This window comes from Peromyscus eremicus, chromosome 20, assembly GCF_949786415.1.
Source record: "Peromyscus eremicus chromosome 20, PerEre_H2_v1, whole genome shotgun sequence".
Lineage (NCBI taxonomy): Eukaryota > Metazoa > Chordata > Mammalia > Rodentia > Cricetidae > Peromyscus > Peromyscus eremicus.
In genome coordinates, this window is record NC_081436.1 from 60340683 (window position 1) to 60346682 (window position 6000).

The following is a 6000-nucleotide window of genomic DNA, read 5'->3' on the forward strand; positions in this document are numbered from 1 at the left end:
TAAAACAGCCCTAATGTGTGAGGCCCCGGATTGAATCCCCAGTAGCACATGGGCAGAAAATGAGCAAGCATCCTAAAACCACTCCACCCCACACAGGTCAAAATACTGAGATGACTCCCTGCTCTGTTCAGTACCCGTTGAACTTAACCGGTTTGCAAGTGCCATTTGAACCCTAACTTCATCACCTAGTTAGTTAGTACTACCATACTTCCCTTGAACTAGTCCTTCCTTTCACTGTTATAGTTACTTAGCTAACTCCCTTTTCAGAGTTTTGCTCATTCTTCGCTTCTGTTTATTATCCATCCTATCTTTCAGACCCTCGCCCCCATCACTCCAACCTCCTTTTCTACTGTACTTTGTTTCCCTCTAACAACTGTATTTTCACTACAAATTGAAGGATTTTTACTGCAGTTTATTGTTTAGCATTGGTACTTCCACCTGCTGAACTATAAGCACTTGAACAGCAGGAATTTTAGTAATGTATCCCAAGCACCTAGAATAATACATGCCTCAGCGAGTATTTAGTTAATTGCTTTCCAATGTGAAGATCATTATTACTGGCTTAAACTGGACCAGAGAATGGGGAAAGGCATTCTGAAATGAAGGGGAAATGGATGCAAAGAAACTCTACTTTTGATTCAGATCCTGGCAGCATCTCTATCCTTAGCTACTGCGTATAGACATGTCCCCTGTTCTGCAACGACAATCATCTTGCCCTCTAATATCTGCAACTTTCAAATGGTTTTCCCTTAGTTTGGCTTACCTTTTTAGTCATATGTCTGCCGTATTCTCAGCCTCTTTCTCCTTTCTATTCACCCCAGGTTCTCTTATCTGCTCATACATATCATATGTCACAATGTGCCTTAACCGTTTCTTTGTCTATATCCTCAACTGAACCATGAACTCACCAGTAGGGAATGCTCTTCTTTCCAGTTGACCCAAGGCCTATTAAAGCGACTGTTTCACAGCAGCAGCTCAGAAAAATGTATCCTGAACAAATACATGAACAGCTACAAAATATGAGAGGATTACTGGAGTACGAAGAGCACAGAATTAGCAAAAAGCGGTATAGAAATAGGTGTCGGTAAGATTATGTTCTAGCTTATATGCCTTGCTGAAGAATTGGTGCTTGTTTGATAGTCATTATAGAGTAGAAGTTTTTAGGCAGAAAACTGACGTAGGTTTTGATTTTCAGAAGCAAATCCTGCATTCATTTCTTTATTCGTATCTAAAACACCTGCCAATAGAATTACTCAAAGGACACAGATGCATTCAGATTTGCACTTGGGGACACAAACACCAGAATATTTTATTTTATTTTATTTTTTTACTTCTTGGTTTCCGAATTTGTGTAGCTATTTTTCTCAGCAGATTATAACAGCATGATAATGAGGCCAAGGTCATGGTTTAAATCCCTGTGTGAGTCAGACAGTGCAATAGCCAGAGCTGACTATTAATCTTTGCCAGTTGTCAAATGACAACAAATACTATTTTTGACCAGAAATTGAGTGAGAGGATATGACCAGTTCATCCAAAGCTAAAAGCAACTCACAGTGTCTGGCTCTTATAAGTCCACAGTGTCTTTCTGAATTAAAACAACAGTACATTATTAATGGCCAAAGAATATAGCACCAGGGCAGGGGGGTGCGGGGGAGCATTGTTTGCTCCTAGAAAAGAAACTGAAGGTTAGTATAGTTTCATTATTGAGATTCATGACCAAGAAATATTATAAACCTTAGTGGATCTTAGTGTAGTTAGACTTTCTTGTCCAACTGTCTTTGGACCACCAGCCCCTAAATCATGACACAGAGACTTATTATTAACTATGAAAGTTTGGCCTTAGCTTAGGCTTGTCCCACCAGCTCTTATAACTTGAATTACCCCGTTTCTATTAATCTAAATTCTACCACACGGCTTTTTACCTCTCCTCCATTCTGTACATCCAACTTCCTCAGTGTCTCACTGGTGTTCTGCTCACACACCAAGATTTATCCTGAGTTCCTCTCTCTGCCCAGAAGTTCCACCTAACCTCTCCTACCTAGCTATTGACCATTCAGCTCTTTGTTAAACCAATCAGAAAATGGTGACACATTTCCACAGTGTAATCAACATCTTAGTGTAAGTTTTATTAATAATTGTTGTGTATTTAGCAGTGCATGAGCTTATTTACAATTAACACATTGTAAAAAGCATACAGATATTATATTAAAAGGTCTTGGAACAATAATATTCCAATCACTTTTCATTTATACTTTTATAAAGCTATCTATTTGTATTCCTGCCTAATAGTCAGTAAACATATTTGTAAACTTAAAGACAATGTTAAAGGTTGGTACTTAAAAGTATAACTTTTCTTAACTGAATATCATAAGTAAAACTTGGAACACAGAAATGGAAAAGCAAATGTGACTTTTTAAAACTTAATTTACAAAAGGATCTGGGCATTCAATGTCAACTAAGGACCAACATCCACTGACCTTCAAAACTAGTCAAGCTGTCATTCATTATAACAGACACTTCAAAACTGCACTTACACTTTGGAGCATTCAGTCCAAAATGGGCTGCCTTTTCATCAAACCCTCCCCTCATGTCTCAGGGACCTATGTAGAAGAGGAAGCGGAAAGACTGTAAGAGTCAGAGGGGATGGATGGCTTCCAAGGAAACAATGTCCTCCAGGTACAACAGGCCTGATGCACATAGGAACCCGCAGAGACTGTGACAGCACTCACAGGGCCTGCCTGGGTCCCAGCACTGAGAAGGGGAAGTGGGCATTAGTCCCTACTTTACTCATGAAGCTATCTACAATTGGTACCCACTTGCAAAGAAAATATTAGTCTTCCTCAGTGGAGTCTCACTGGGTATATTAACCACATTTCAGCCTAGACCCCATGCCCAGGACTAGATGGCCAATACAAAATGATATTTATGTAGACTTTTTGTCTCATATTGCTTTATTTGGGTAGTTTTTGTCTTCTTGATCTTTTCCTTGCATATTTTGGTTTCCAATTTTGTATTTGTGTGTGTGTGTGTGTGTCTGTGTCTGTGTGCTTTTTGATTTTTTGCTGTTTTTTTAAGCAAGAGAAAAAAGGGCATAGAGTTGGATAGGCAGGGAGGTAAAGGAAATATGGGAGGAACTGGAGGATGGAAACGTGATCAGAATATATTGTATAAGAAAAATGCTTTTCAATTTAAAAATTATGAGGGGTGGGTTGGGAGGAAGAGGCTGGAGGGGCGGGGGGGAGAGAAGAGGGGAATCTTTGATTGGTATGTAAAATGAATAAAAAAATTTCTTAATAAATAAAATCTTCCTTGCTGTAAAACATTGACAACTCAACTGTGCATGGTGGCACACATCTTTAATCCCAGCACTTGGGAGGCAGGCAAATCCCTAAGAGTTTGAGGCCAGCCTGGTCTATGTAGTGAGTTCCAGAACAGCCATGACTACATAGAGAGACTGTCTTAAAATCCAAACAACAACAGCAGTAATAATAATAATAATAATAATAATAATGATGATGATGATGATGATAAATTGACAACTCACTTGGGCCCACAAGGTAATGAAAAACAGGATGAAAGCCTAACATCTCTGCCTTCATTTTGCACCTGTCTCCCTGCCTTGAGTCACCTGCCTACCTCTCCATGTAGGCATGATAATCTCTCAGGAGTGCCTATCTAAAAACTGATGCCACCTAACCTCGCTCACTCAACTTCAAAACTGAAATTCAAAAACCTAAGAGTAACCGGGGCTTCCTACAGCAGCATTGTACAGTCTCCTCCAGACCCTAAAAGGTATATGGAGGGCTCCAGTTATTGTCCTAAACACAGTTTCCCTGGACAAACCACCCTACAGTTGAGGGCAGCTATTCACATTGCCATGGGTGCAACCTGGGACAGAAGGACTGGCCTCCTGAGAACCAGCCTGCCCCCTTTTGAGACCACATCTGCTTAATGATGATTGACCAACACTGCCTAATTATGTATACTACTCCTTGCCCCCAGCCCCAGTTCTTCCACTATTTAAACCCCAAGTTCATGCCTATACTCCAAAAATGAACTTGGGGTCATTGGAAGAAGTCATTCCTCTGCTCAGCACATTTAAGTCCTCCCCATCCTTTTCAACTTATGCACTCTTTAGTTGGTGTTGGGGAAGGGTAATCAAGCACAGCCCAATGTGGATGCCAAAGTATTGACTTTGTCCTAAAACTCCAGTTCTATTATATATTTCTTGGTGCAAACCCAATACTACTTATGAATTTGCTGAGACAAATAAAAAACAACAAACAAGTTGAAACATATTTTAGCTACACCTACCAATGTATAGGGAATAGAGAAGAAAGAGAAGCATACAACACTGTGAGAATGTAATCCGAGGGACACTAGAGCACATTCTCTCTCTCTCTCTCTCTCTCTCTCTCTCTCTCTCTCTCTCTCTCTCTCTCTCTCTCACACACACACACACACACACACACACACACACACACACACACACATATGTTCTTTATACATATATATAGTTTCTTTAAAAAGCAAAGGAGACCGAGCTGGAGAGAGCTTGAGTGGTTTAGCCCAAGAAAGTTATGTTCAAAGGTTATTTTTCAAAACTAGACCTCTAGGCTACCTATCTAGTATGTGAACCACTATGCTCTGTTGCTTAATGTGATATGTGAGATATATATATATATATATTCTTTTTCCCTAATTAAAATCCAGGCACACTTTCTTTGTAACTCCTGGAACCTAGGAAACAGTATAAAATAGTTGCATTTAACATAACACGCTCCCTAATCACTAACATTTAAAATGTTAAAAAAAAGTTTTTTTTAAGAGAAACAAATGTGTAGTTAAGGTGATCAAAAATAAAATGCTTGATGCTATCCCACTTTTCCAAGGACAGTCCTGGTTTAATTTGTTGCTCAGTTATGATTGTAACTATTTCCATCCCCGACACATCCCTATATATACCTCATATTATATAGTCATATGAAATTTGTCGGAACATGATGCACAATACAAATGGTTATACAAATCCTTATAAAATTCAGTATATTCCTAAAATAAAGGTCAATGTCCTAACTATCCAGTAAATATAATACATGCTAGATATTTAAAATAAAGTTAATTAACTCCTCATTAGAAAAGAATTAACGACTAACTGGCTTATGCTCTCCCACAGGACAAATTTTTTTGATACCAGCTGGAATACTCACAATGAAGATTCATTGAAAAAAAAAAAGTTTCAAACTGCCACTGCTCAGGGGTGTGAAAGATAAACATCAACTCATAGAGAAGTCATCAGCATAACATAGTAACATATGGCACATAGTAACAAAGAGACACTGGTAACAAGCTTTGCAACTGAGAAAAATACTGCGCTTTGTATTAAAGCATGTCCGAAGTAACCACAGACACTAAGCAAAAGTTAGGAATTTAGAGTGGGCTACAACCCAGACATCCCAGGCAAGGGTGGCTTTCAGAGACAGACGGGGCACTACAGTCTGTCTGTCTCCTCACAAATTAGTGTTGCAATTTAATTCCCTGTATAAGCTAGCACCAGGTGGGGCCTGTACAGGGTGATTACAGCAGCTCTCATGAATGGACTGATCTACTCATTTGATTAATGGGCTGATGCATGAGTTGATAAGTGGATTATCTCAAGAATGGGTCTGCCACTTGGTCTAGGACTCACAGACTGTCTATCTGTCTCTTAGCAGGTGATACTCTGCACCACTTAGTCACTTTGCCAGCAAGAAGTCCACCACCAGATATGGCCCCTCTTTACCTTGGGCCAGAACTACAAGTAAAAAATAAACCTGCTGGCTTTCTAAGTCATCCAGAATGTGGTTTGTGTTATTAGCAACATAAAACAGACCAGGGCTAGGGGATTTGTCTTCCACAGTGTGACTGGCTGCTGCTTCAAATGTTTCCTTCTGCCTACAAGGATCGAATTAGTCTTATCTAGATGGTGCCTGATCCAACTGCTTTCGCCCATGTCCTTTA